Source organism: Canis lupus, chromosome 17 (genome assembly GCF_003254725.2).
Source record: "Canis lupus dingo isolate Sandy chromosome 17, ASM325472v2, whole genome shotgun sequence".
Taxonomy (NCBI): Eukaryota; Metazoa; Chordata; class Mammalia; order Carnivora; family Canidae; genus Canis; species Canis lupus.
The window spans coordinates 37480560-37494621 of NC_064259.1; positions in this window are offsets into that span (position 1 = coordinate 37480560).

A 14062-nucleotide genomic window follows, 5' to 3' on the forward strand; every position below is an offset into this window, starting at 1 on the left:
TTCGGGCTTCTTAGATGTTAGTGAGGAGAAGGGCGATGTGGGCCTAGGTCTGTAGTTGGAGCTAGCCCCGTCTCCACATGCAGTTCACCCCCCATCGTCGGTGCCCACAGAGTCAGGGTGGCAAAAACAGGGAACCTGCTGAGGGAAAATCAGCCTGCTGTATTTCAGGGTGCTACATGCTCTGGGGCAGAGTTGGCAAGTGCTTTGAAGTTTCAGGGTAGGGAATTTAGGGCAGGGAGTGGGGGGATAGAGTCCTGGACTTGAGAGAGACCAGGAGGGTGGCCAGAATGACTGGAATGTAGACACTGTCTGTGGGGCTGTGGTGCAATTGTGTGTGAATGTGTGAGTGTGTGTAAGGATGTGTGTGAGTGTGTGGATCTGTATGTATCCATATGAGCTTGTGTAAGAGAGTGGGAGAGAGGGAGACTCCATTTTCCCTGTGGTTTGATCTATTCACTATGAGTTTGTTAAGATGAAGGCCTTCCTCTGGCTGTTTATGGAACTAAGGTGAGCTGTGAGGGCTGCTGTAGGCAGCTGTGGGGGTGCTGGGCTGGCAGGCTGCACCGGGCCAGGGAAGGTGCCAAGAGCAGGGCAGGGGAGGCGACAGATCAGCCAAGCTCAGGAGGGTGCTCTGAAATGCATTCTGGCAGAGGGCCGAGCAGGGAGAGCTGGGCTGGGCTGGGCTGGGCTGAGCTGCCTTGGGGAGGAGGGGGTGGGAGAGAGGAGTCGGGTGGCAAAGTGCCAGGCCTGGGTGGCCTGGTAGATGGGGAGTTGAAAGGGGGAGGACACCATGGAAAAGTCTGGAATCAGGGTTGGGTGTGCTGAGAGCTAGAGCTGGGGAGGAGGAAGGTGGAGACATGCTGCCCTGGGGGGACGGGGCGGGGGGGGGGTGGGGACAGGACTGGGATGAGTGATGGCAGGTGCACAGAGACAGGGAGAGGGAGATGAGTCTGCTTCAGGGGAACAGGAGCAAGATCTGGGATGAGGAAGTGTGGAAAGGAGATGGGTGCAGGCCTGCCTGGACCCCCTGCTCCCTGCCGTTCCTCCCAGGTGGCTGCTGTCTATTCTCTCCCAGCCCCGCGTGGAATCTTCACGCCGTCCACACATGCTACTTGCTCGTGTAGTTTTCCTTCTCTTTTGCTCTTCTAAGCAATCATCCCTACCATTTCTAGTTTGAAAAAATGTATAACCTTAAATATAAAAGTTGAGTGGAATATTTCATACGTTCCTGTCCAGACTCCCTACACATCCAAGCTCCTACATAGCTGTAGATACTTCTCTTATGATTCAGCTAGTGCCATCCTCCCCCACCCTCCATCCCTGTGCATTGGCTGGAGGAGAGGCTGTAAAGAAGGGGACCTGGCGCTCTGGCCCTGACCCCGTGACCTTGGATGAGCTATGGGCCTCTTTGAGCCTCATGATTGGAAGCCCCGGGCCTTCTGGTCTTATTCTGGGTGGCAAATTCTGGTCTGGCCACCATCTTCTGCAGGTTAGCAGAGCAGGAGGTGGGCCTGGCACGGCCTGTGGCAGCTCCCGGAGAGTATTTTCGGCTTTTTTCTCACTTGAAAGGCAGGACAAGGCTGTCTTTTCTGAGGCCTGGCTTATTAGGGGGTCTCTTACCTTTGGGCATTACCCAGGAAGCTGGGACCACCATGGGAACCCATGGAACCTAGAGTGAGGATGAAAGCTCTAGCTAAGTGCCAAAAATCATTTCTCCGAGGGCAAGGGTAGATGAGGTGCTGAGTTCCAGTTCTGCCCATCCCCGGGGTCATGTCCTATACAGAATCCTCTCCCTGTCTGTGTGTCAGTTTCCCCATCCATTTAAAAGTAGGTTGTCATCAGATGAACAAGAAAACCTTTCCAGCTCTAGCTATGGCCTAATTCCACAGCCACCTGCCCCAGCAGCCCTAAACCACGGGGTCCTGGCCTCTACCTCCCAGACCTGTGGGCTTCCCTGAGCAGTGCTGGGGAGGGGCAGCTCTCCTTGCCAGGCTCACCACATCCTGGTCCATCTAGTGTGCTTCCCTGAGGGTTGGGGGACAGGCAGGTGGCATGGACGTCAGAGGCCTTGGGTAGCAGACATCTATGTTCGGAGTGAGTGGAGATGCCCCAGGCTCAGCCAGAACCACTTCCTTCTGCTTCCAGTCCCCCAGATTCGATCCTTTCCCCATGCAGCCTTTGTATGTCTACACTCATACTTCTCAGGCTCCTCTAAGGATGCTCAGCCATCCCATGCTCCTCTCTGCTCTGCAGCAACAGCAGGAACTTCCTCTTGAACCCCCACCCCCAATGCCTCCCTCTGGGCTCAGCTCTGTTTGGGGTTCCTTCAGGAGGATGGGGAGGGAGACAGGGGCTCATCCCTCTCTTTTGTGCTGCCTCTCCCTCCCACTTCCGCTCCCCTCGCTGCTCCGGGTGACCTTTCACCCCTCCCTTGGATGTCCCTCAAAGGCAGCTCCTGTGGTTAATAACTTCTGCTGGCAGCCCCACACAAAGCCAGGGCCGGAAACCATTGTCCCCGGGACAATGGCCGAGCAGCCCAATAATGAGGCGGCCACAGTGTTGTCTGACATCCTACGTTGCCCTGGCAAAGGAGGAGGGGCAGTGGGGTTCGCCATGCCCTCGCCTCCTGCAGTTGAATTATTTCCCCTCGCGCATGGTGGTTCCTCTTTCTGAGGAGACTCCAGGCACCTGTACCCTCCGATCCGCCGCGTTTTCCTAAGATTGCACGCTGGGTACATGTCACCCAGAGACACCCATCCCCACCAATACACACCACCCCTGCTCTGGCTCCTTTTTCCCCTCCCAAGTCCAGAGTCAGAGCACCACACAGTTTAGCACTTGATTGGTTCTGGCAAATGAATCAGAGAGGGAAGATCTTAGCCTGCTGCCTGATGGGGAGCATGTGGTACTCCGAAAACAGTGTGTGCTCTGGAGCCAGCAGGTGTGGGTTCAAAGTTTCCCTCCTCTCTTCCTAGCTGTGTGACCTTTGGGAAACTGTTTAACCTCTCTGAATCTCTGCTTATTCACTTGTAAAAGGAGGGGTGGGATGGGATCCCAGAGGAGAGCCCTCCAAAGTCACCTGAGAGGTGAGAATCTGTGACCTCCAGCTGTTGCCACACCCTTGCTACTCTTGTGGGAGATTTGAACACCGCCCCCACCTCCCCTGCTGTGGGAGTAGCCCTGCCTCAGTTATAACTGGACTTCGTTTTATCCAGGCCCCTGTCTTGTGACCCAAACCAGAGCGTAAATTACTCAGGGACATAATGTGTCACGTGCTGTTCCTTTACCTCTCCCCCTCGGGCCTCTGCACAGTGCTGGGCACTCAGGGGAGGTCCCGGTGAAACCACAAGAGTTGATTGCTGATATTTGCAAAAGGCTCTCAAGTGACCGTCAGCTCTGCTGCCCACTAGAATTACCTGGATAGGAACGCCTGGGAGGCTCAGCGGTTTAACTGCCTGCCTTCGGCCCAGGGTGTGATCCTGGAGTCCCGGGATCGAGTCGTGCGTTGGGCTCCCTGCCTGGTGCCTGCTTCTCCCTCTGCCTGTGTCTCTGCTTCTCCCTTTCTCTCTCTGTGTCTCTCGTGAATATGTAAATAAAATCTTAAAAAAAAAGAATTAACTGGATAGTTTTATAAAATGTCCAGGAATTTTGATTTAATTAGGATGGTCTATGGCATTGTGTGTGTGCACTTGTGTGCACGACAGGTAGGAGGATTAATATACAGGTACAGAAACACTGATTTGTGTCCTCAGAGAACATGTCATCTCACATTTATGACAGCACAGTCCTTCTCTAGGGGGAGAAAAGGTCTATGTTGTAAGACATTCTGGGATGCAGTATTCTTTACTATGGCTTTACAGTAAGCAAAAATGGTTTAGAGCTAGGGATAGTTTTCTTTTTAAATCAACTTTATTGAGATGTAATTTGAATATACTAAAATGCACCCACTGGAAGGGTATACAGTCCACAAGTTTTGATAAACACGCACATCTATATTACCACTGCCCCCATCAAGATACAGAATAATCTATCATCCCAGAAAGGTTCATTGCAGATCTGAGATTTCGAAAGCTTCCCAGGTGATTTTGTGGCACCGCAGAGTCTGAGATGAGCGTCTGGTCTCCAAGGTTCTCAGACCGGCAAACCCTGGTTTTGAAGCTTCTGGCCTCATGAAAATCATACCCTCAGATTTTTTCTCTTTTTTAGCTCAGCCCAAACCCTGAATCCCAGGAAAGAGGCCCAAGTGTGATGACATCTCCCTTTCTTCTCCCTCTGGGTATTGTCTGTCTCTTCCTGCCCACTCCCACCTGCCCTGTACCCACCTGTGTCACTCTCCTGGGATAGACCTCCTTTTCTGCCTGCTTCTGAATGATTTGCCCATTCTCAGCAACACCTACCTTTCCCGGTCCACTCTCTTCCTTAACTTACTGAGCAAGTATTTATGAAGTAATAGCACTGGGCCAGGCCTGATCATGCCCTTGAGGAGGAAGATAAACCAGAAGCTATGATTAGGTTAGGGAAGAAGGCAATTGAATAACAGAATTATTCAACTCAGCTGGGAGAGACCTTAGTGATCCCCCCCTGTATTTCATGGATAATGTTTGGGGAAGCCGGCACAGGAATTCCAGTAAGGGAGGGATAAGTAGAGTAGACTTGGCGGGAGAGGAGGGATTTGAGAAGGACTCTGGAGTTGGTGTTGCAGGGGATGTGAGAAGTCAAAGCAGGGCACCCGGACTGAGAGGGGAAGGAGACACTGATGGAAACTGGGCCCCGATTCTCAAAGGATGGGGAGGAGATCCTGTGGAGTTAGCTGCCCAGACAGCTGGCATAACCTCAAGCTGCCAGGATAGTCATCACTGCTGGGACTTGGGAGGTGACAGTTCGGTTTCCCTCTATCCAGGTCCCTTCTGAGCACTGGGTATGTGTTTTCACTTCCCCCAGCACACACGAGGTGTGTGCCTGGGGTGGCCTGAGGATTAGGTCCTATAAACCCTGGGATCTGGAGATGTTTGGTCTGGCGGTGGGGAAGAGGGGCACATTTTAAACATTAGCAAGACTATAAACACCAATGTCAATAGTAATGTGGACTTTAGAGAGAGGTAGGATTCAGTTCACCCTTTGGGTGAGCTAGGTTCTAACACTCATCCCCCAAGATAGACTGTGCCACCTAAAGAGGAAGGGATTTTCAGCTCCTGAACATGGACAGCTGAGAATGGACTGGAACGAAGATGTCAGACTTCTAAGCTTCCCTGTCCCCTCCCTGAGAGCCCACCAGGGGAAGCCAATCATCCTGGTGGCCTGGAGTCCCTCTTTGTGTCCAAGATACAGCGCCCCCCCCGGCCCCCCGGGATTCCCCCATAGTTACTGGCTGAAACATGTTTCTTTCTTTCCAGGGTAGGAGGAGCCATTTACCTCCCGGTATATAGCCACTCTAGAATTTAATATTTACAGGCAAGAATGCAGATGGCAGCATAGGTTTAAGAAAGAGGAGGGCAGCGGGGTTCCACCAGGCTGCATCTGAGGGAACTTTAGGTATCTGAAAAAATATAGACCTGGAATTTAAATAAAAGGTCAGGGCTGCACGTGTAGAAATGAGGGTTAAAATAATGGAGCAAGGCTTGTCTAGGAATATCATGAGGCTCCAGGTTGCTATGGATTGGATGTCTTGTAGGGTTCAGGGGGAGGATAAAATGTGAGTGGAATTTGGCCGTGACCAGCCCTGGGAGTGGGTTCAACCGGGCCCCAGCAGCTGTGTGTCCTTGGGCATACTGTTGATTGTTTCCCCTTCTGCATGAAGGTGAGATTGTCATCCAAATATTTAAGCTTCTTCCAGCTTAGATGCACTAGAATTCAGTAGTTTCAGGATTTAAGTCAACTTCCCGTTCAGCAGTGGAAATCAGAGCCCAGCTTCAAGTGTATGGTGGAGCCAGTGTCCAGTAGAGCCAGCCATGGTTACATTGGGACAGTCTAGAGGGAGAGGGGCAGAGGTGGATGATAAAGATGATTTGAAGTGGGAAAGAAAAAAATGGATGTCCTCAGTTCCTTCAGTCAAGCATTGCAGAAGCTTGCTTGTCAGCCAACTGTCTGCCAAGCAGACTTGGAACGTCCCCGCAGGACCTCACAGGGGTTGCCTGGTCCATGTTCCACAAAGCAGGAACAACTGCTGGTTAATTATGCAGATGGGAGGTGAGGAGCGCAGCTGTCTTGGGAGAGAACTCATCAGAAGCTGTAACTTCTGCAGTCAGCTCCTGGCCAGATGTAGGGGACAGGCCAGAGGTCCCTATGGAATGGCTCTACAGGGTCTGTCCTGCCTGACCCTTGCTCTCTGCTGGGAGGGAAGTGCTCACTCCCTTGGCTGGCTCCATTGAACCGGGAAGGAAGTGGCAGACAGTGTGGGCTCCAGAGCTTCAGTACTCTGCTCACACTGTATGGCTCATCTCTCCAGCTGAGATCTGCACTCTGGGGTAAAGATCCCAGACCTCAGAAGGAATGCAGTCTTAGGAGACCATGAACAGCAGGAGAGCCCTTCTGATCACTAGACCTGAAGGATGCAGGGATGCAGCCATCAAGATGGAAAAGCCAGGATGCCAAATACCCCTCTCTCTCCTGGATCCCAAGGCAATCTTTCCCACTGATCCACACTGGCCTCAGAATATGTCTTAACACAGCACTCTCATCAACGGAGTGGCCACATTTGATGAACCCTTGACCTTCTCTAGACTAAGCTTAATTCCAACCCTAGAAAATGCCTTTGGTGACTTATAGGACATCCTTCCTGTGGCAACTGCACAGAATACTCTGCTGGTGGACAGGAGCAGGGTGGCCAATACAAAAAAACCTGATGGCCCCACTGTTAACAATACCCACAACAAAGTAAAGCCACAAATCGCTCCTTAGCAATTGATTGCAAAAAGTTACTCATTATCACTTTTCTATTTGATTTCCTAAAAGAGCAATTCAAAATCACATAGGCATTCATACAATTTTGGTTGACACTCAAGTAAATTGCATGTAGCAGGTACTTATCAAGCACTTTTGAGGGAGCGGATGCATGAATGAATGACGAATGAAATGAAAGTTTTAGTTTTTGTTCACATCATCAATATTCTGTATTGTTTCCTGAAAAGTTTAGCTTCCCTTTGTAAATCTTTGTCAAGGGGAAGCCATCTCTCCATAGGCTGCAATATGCTGGTGCTGAGCTTTTGCCAGAGAAACATTTCCCAGCTCTGCAAGTCACTCACCCTCTTTTTCTGGGAAACACATGGGCCTCAGAGAGGGGTTTTGCAAGAAGGGTGCGCCATCCTCCCCCCCCCCCCCACCCCTTGAAGTAAGAGTACAGCTGCTCCACCTTCTTGTTGTCCCACATACTCTGGGCAAAATGTGTTGGTCATTAACTTTGTAAACTGACTTTCTGAACAACTGTGGGTTATTTAGCTTTGGTGTCTATTCACACAACTCTTTCCTGGTACGTTTCCTTTCCTTTGTGTTTGCTTTGACTTATTGTAAGATCAGGGTGCAGCTCCTGAGATGTTCTGCAGGGCAAAACAATCGGGTGTGTTGTGAGGTGTGATGTAAATGAATCACCAGCTGGCACAAGGGAGCCACCTGCATTGGTGCACACTCCGATCGCCAGGTGAGGGTTTGGCATCCAGTAAGTAGCATTCATACATCTACCCAGAGAGCCACTAGCATCGGCTCATTGTTGCTTCCAGGGACTCTGGATGACCCTGGGTTTGCTGGCAGTCTTCTCCCTTACTTTCCTGCCATTCCTGGCTCCTGACTTGGACAGTGAGGACATCATCCCCCCAGGATGGAAGGGTAGGGGAGATAGGCTGGTGGTCATGACGGTGGGTGGAGCAGAAAGGACACTTTCTCTAGAAAGCACTAGATATCATAGAATCTACATGCTTGAGATGGAAGTGGTGCTATGGAGCACCTAGTCCAACATCTTTACTTCAAAAAAGAGAAAGCTGAGCCCAGAGAGGGAAGGGGCATGTGACATTAATAGAGCTCAATTTTGGGACGCCTGGGTGGCTCAGTGGTTGAGCATCTGCCTTCGGCTCAGGGTGTGATCCCAGAGTTCCAGGATTGAGTCCCTCATCAGGCTCCCCTCAGGGAGCCTGCTTCTCCCTCTGCCTGTGTCTCTGCCTCTCTCTGTGTCTCTCGTGAATAAATAAATAAAATCTTCTTTAAAAAATAGAGGTCGTTTTTGAGAAAACCAGGACTGCAATCCAGATCTCCTGACATCCAGTCTCCTGTGTGTCCCCATGTCCCATGTTGCCCTAGGAAAGCCAGTGAAGGCCAGCTGGAGGTCTCCTGAGAGCATCACAGACTTTTCTGAACCCTTGAAGTCTCAAGGTAGGTTGGACAAACTGTGAAGAGGACGAATTGGCCTTGGGTTTCTGGGCAAATGCCTTTTTATCATCCTGTTTTTAAGGCTCTGTGTTCTGACTGAACTGGAAAGTTTTGTGTACTCAAAATAGTTTAAATGTATTTATCATGCTATTTAATTCTCAAAACAATATTTGTGGGCAGAGCTATTATTTTAAATTTACAGATGAAAAATATCGAGGCCCAAAGATGGTGAGCAACTTGTCAAAGTCACACCAGTAGTAGGTGGCTCGGCAGGTGCAGGCACTTGGGCCCTTGCCCTTCTCTTTCGGGCCGACAGCTAGGCCCTCGTGCACTGTCAGTTACGTGAGACCTCTACAGATGGCTAGCGATGACTTCTCAGTGGGGGAAGGGAAGAAGGGCTATAATCTGTTTTAAACCTGAAGATCTGATCTTATTCGGGCTTTTTACAGCCTCAAGTGGACATTCTACTTCTTTCTGGGAGTTTTGGAGCTCAAGGACTGATGGGAGGGTGGGGTTTCATCTTATGTATTAAAAATAATAGAGTTTTATTGTTACACTAACTTGGGTTTGAGGCCAGTGCTGTCACTTAAAAGCTATGTGACCTGGGGCAAGTTACTTCATCTCTGAGCCTCTATTTCTTCACATAGAGATGAGTGTGCGGGAAGTTTATTGTGCAGTGCTTCTGGGCTCAGCATCTGTGGAAGAATGGGAAGGAAGCAGGATCCAGCAGAGGGAGAAGCTGAACTGTGTTGTAGTGTCTGCAGAGCTCTGAAGTTGAGATAGCCCTGCAGAGCTGTCCTGGGTTGGGATGCGAAAGCCAGTCCTTTAAAGCTCCAGATTGACCACTCACTAGATATGGGGCTTGACCTTGGGTGAGTTGGTTCTTTTCACCCAAGTGCTGTTGCAGAGAGGTCTGACAGCTGGCAGCTGAGTCCTTCAGTCTTGAAGGGGGACCAGTGCAACATGGGACAGAATCCACCACAGTCCTTTGTAGCATTTTTCTAGCATTAAGTGAAATGACTGGAATGCGTACTCAGTGCCAGAACTAGAACAGAGAAAGTGCCCAGCTGAGTCAGGTCCTTCCTCCCCCACTTCTCATCCCACCTCTTCTTGCTCTTGGTTAAGAAACCTTTCAGGTAAATATACAGGGAGCAGAATTCACAGACCCCCATGGGGAGCTCTGAGAACCTCCCTGGAGAACCTGCTTCCATTCTGGCCAAGTGGTTGCAGGGCCTATGTGTGTGTGTGGGGGGGTGTGCATGTGGGTGCCCGGGATCTCTGCCAAATAACCGGGAGCTCCCCAGGATAGGAACCATGGCTAACATTCCATTCTCACTTCCCAAATGGTTCCTTTGCTTAACGTTGTATGTCACAATGGATATTTGTCATTCATTTGCTTCAAAACATGCCATAAAAGTATACATATTTAAGATAATGAAATTAATATGTATGGTATCATAACCAACCACAATTAGTATAAGCTCCAATGCAACCACACATACGTAAGAACTGTGCAAACTGGGGAGCTAATTGGAGTCCCCATAAACAGGCTCCGAAAGCCCTCAGACAACTGTGAAGCATGAACCACATGGAAAAATCATTATAGCATGTGGAGGGGGACTGAGGTTGACACAGTAATAGTCATGGCCACCCCATGCCAGCCATGATATGCTTGATTTTCTTTAATCCTGAGATCTCTAGTGGTGGGTGCTGTTCCTATCAACCTTACATAGATTGGAACCTGTGGTTCAGAGTGGGCAAGCCACAAATTAAGCTGACCCAGCTTCTAAGTGTCAGAGCTGGACCCTCCATCCAGGAGTCTGCCTCTGGCCAGCACTTCCTTCAATGCCCTGTTCTTCAGGCAGAGGTTCCCTTTTGGGGGTGGGGGTAGGGAAGAAGATGGATCTGAGCATCCTATGGAAAAAGGAAAAGCAGGATTGCAAAAAATAAAAATAGCTTACCAGTCCACAGAGGGACTCTAGGGGATGGCGATCCTCTCCTAAAGTGGGGGTGTGGGACTGGGGGGCAGACGAGAAGTGTCAGTTTCAATCTTCAGTCTCAGATAAGTTTAGGAGCTAAAATGAGTTTGTGAAGAAGGTCGTGGATCTTCTTCCCCAGAGACCCCTACAAATAGGCCACAGCAGCCATCAGTGGCAATAATCAGTGGTTCACTGCTCATCAGAAACCAGGGTGGGCTCAGAAAACATGGCCAGGGTCAGCCCAGCTGTCCCACTTCTGGAAGGCCTGCTTTGCCAGACACAGGCTTAGGAAGGCTGGGGGGTAGCTGGTTATTTAGGCATCTTACGTTCCTTTATACCTCTCAGGAAACTTTTTTTTTTTTTTTTATTGGTGTTCAATTTACTAACATACAGAATAACCCCCAGTGCCCGTCACACATTCACTCCCACCCCCGCCCTCCTCCCCTTCTACCACCCCTAGTTCGTTTCCCAGAGTTAGCAGTCTTTACGTTCTGTCTCCCTTTCTGATATTTCCCACACATTTCTTCTCTCTTCCCTTATATTCCCTTTCACTATTATTTATATTCCCCAAATGAATGAGAACATATAATGTTTGTCCTTCTCCGACTGACTTACTTCACTCAGCATAATACCCTCCAGTTCCATCCACGTTGAAGCAAATGGTGGGTATTTGTCATTTCTAATGGCTGAGTAATATTCCACTGTATACATAAACCACATCTTCTTTATCCATTCATCTTTCGTTGGACACCGAGGCTCCTTCCACTTTAACAAAGGAATCTCTCCAGTGCATTTAAGACTGGACTTGGGTCATTTACATAACATCTCAGAGTCCTACCTACTGTATTAAGGCATGTGTGTGCCTGCATGCTCAGAAAGGGGCTGCTCCTTTTTCTGGAAGGGGCTGTGGGGTGTGTATTCTTTGGTGTCCTGGTTGTCCTGAAATCTGTGACAAAGTTACATGTCCTATTATGACTGAATAGGTACATGCCACTAGAGCTCTTTCCAGTCCATCCTAATTCTTCCACCTGGAGAGGCCAGCTCTTTACTCTTACTTTTTCCTGACTTCTGGCTCTGGGTCCACTTCTGCTCCTTGGTTATGGTCTGTTACCCCTCCCACTGGACCCTAGTACCTAGGGCTCACCTTGGTTTTTCCTCTGTATGTTTGCCATATTTGCCACTTGGGGTTTGCTCACTCCAGACTCTGTGTACAATATGTCCTCAGAGAAGGAATGCAGACATGCACACATCAGCCCCTGGACTAGGACAGATGGAAGTATGGGGGCTTAGAAGGAAGAAGCCTGCCAGCCATGCTTGGACCTCAGATACTTCACCTGCCATTCATTCAGCTTGACTCTCTTTATTTGCAAAGCAGCAACAGTCATTTCTACCTTTTTAAAAAATTAAAGTTCAATTAGTCAACATATAGTACATCATTAGTTTCAGATGGAGAGTTCAATAATTCATCAGTTGGGTATAACACCCGGTGCTCATGACATCATGTGTCCTCCTTAATGCCCATAACCCAGTTACCCCATTCCCCCCCCCCCCCATTTCCCCTCCAGCAACCCTGAGTTTGTTTCCTATAGTTAAGAGTCTCTCATGGTTTGTTTTCCTCTCTGGTTACTATACATTCAGTTTTCCCTCCCTTCCCCTGTGATCCTCTGTGCTGTTTCTTATATTCCACATATGAGTGAAACATATGATAATTGTCTTTCTCTGACTGATTTATTTCACCCAGCATAATACCCTCCAGTTCCATCCATGTCAATGTAAATGGTGAGACTTCATCCTTTCTGATGGCTGAATAATATTCCATTCCATATGCATATCCCACATCCTCTTTATCCATTCATTTGTCAATGGACTTCTGGGCTCTTTCCATTGTTTGACTATTGCGGACATTGCTGCTATCAACATTGGGCTGCAGGTGCCCCTTCATATCACTACATTTGTATCTTTGGGGTAAATACCTAGTAGTATAATTGCTGGTTCATAAGGTAGCTCTTTTAACTTCTTAAAGACTCTCCATGTTGTTTTCCAGAGTCCTGCACCAGCTTCCATTCCCACCAACAGTGTAAGAGGTTTCCCCTTTCTCCACATCCTTGTCAACATTTGTTGCTTCCTGACTTGTTAATTTTTGCCATTCTGACTGGTGTGAGGTGGTATCTCATCGTGATTTTGTCTGTATTTCCCTGACGCCGAGTGATGTTGAGCATTTTTTCATGTGTCTGTTGGCCATGTGTATGTCTTCTTTGGAAAAATGTCTGTTCATGTCTTCTGCCCATTTCTTGACTGGATTATTCGGTTTTTGGGTGTTAAGTTTGATAAGGTCTTTATAGATCTGGGATACTAGCCCTTTGTCTGATATGCCATTTGTAAATATCTTCTCCTATTCTGTAGGCTGCCTTTTGGTTTTGTTGACTGTTATCTTTGCTGTGCAGAAGCTTTTTATCTTGATGAAGTCCCAATAGTTCACTGTGTTACTGCACTGTTTGCCAAGGCTGTGGCTCAAGCTTTGGAGATGCTCAGTGGAAGATGGCTGCTATAGTCTCATTGCATTGTGATTTTTATGAAGTTACAACTGTAGGCTCCCTTGAGAGCTGGATGATAAGGAGAGATGGTGGGACGGGGAAAGCCAGCTCTCCCAGAGACAGGCAGACGCAGGACCCAGGGATAGGGCTGGAGACAAGTTCTGGGACATATCACTGCTGTGGCAGGCTTTGCATAAACCTCATTTGTCATGGAGCCCTGGGGCCTTGCTCTTGGGAGCTCACTCCAGGTAGAATGTTTGGGAGCTCCATTTAGACCCCAGGCGAAAGACCTAACTAACATTATCAGTACCCTTTTAAAATTTGAGTTGTCTTACTTCCAAAGAATCTCCTCCATGATTATCAGTTGCTTCCAACTTCTTGGAAGGGAGGATGAAAGTCGCAAAGGAGCCCTGCAGTTAGAACCTTTTGCATAGAAATAATCTGTAAATCCTTAGAATTCCTGTATCAGTGCTTCACAGTATAGCTAAGATTCTGCACAAGTACAGTGAAATGAACCATCATATCATATTGCTGCTGGTAGTAATTAAATAGTGCACCTAACAGTTGAATATACTGTGTTTGCATTTTCCCTGAATGTTGACCTCTTGAAGAAACAGAATCAAATGAGGGAAGCTGAAGATGCAGACTTTTGTGGGGACTCTGGAGAAGGATATGAGAATGTTCAAGGACTTTTGAGGTTGGAGGCACCGTTTCTTTATGACATCTAATTCCACTCTCCTTCTCATTGATGCAGACGAATCACTTGAGCACTGCTCTTGCATTTATCAGTCATGATTAAGGTCAATTTTTGGCTCACAAATAAAATGACTACAGGGAGAAGGGAGTAAGAGAGGGACATATGATAAAGGAGAGAAGCAGATGTAAGAGGGAGGAAGGGAAGCACACAGATTTCTTTAAAGACAGAACAATAGTTGATTCCATAAATAAAACAATGATCTGAGTCAGGTATTAAGGGATACTCTCGGTGGTTAGATCAGTGGTGGGTGGTGGGTGGTGGGCAGCTAGAAGAGAGAACGAAATATTTGTGAGGTCAGATTTTTAAAATTTGAGATTATATCTTCCTAAAGATAAGAGTTATGTGTTGGGGGAAGGCACAGTGATGGAGGGAATAAGATATTTTTCTTTTAATATCACTATTATTAGTAGTAGGTGGGCGTCATCCCCATCAGTTGA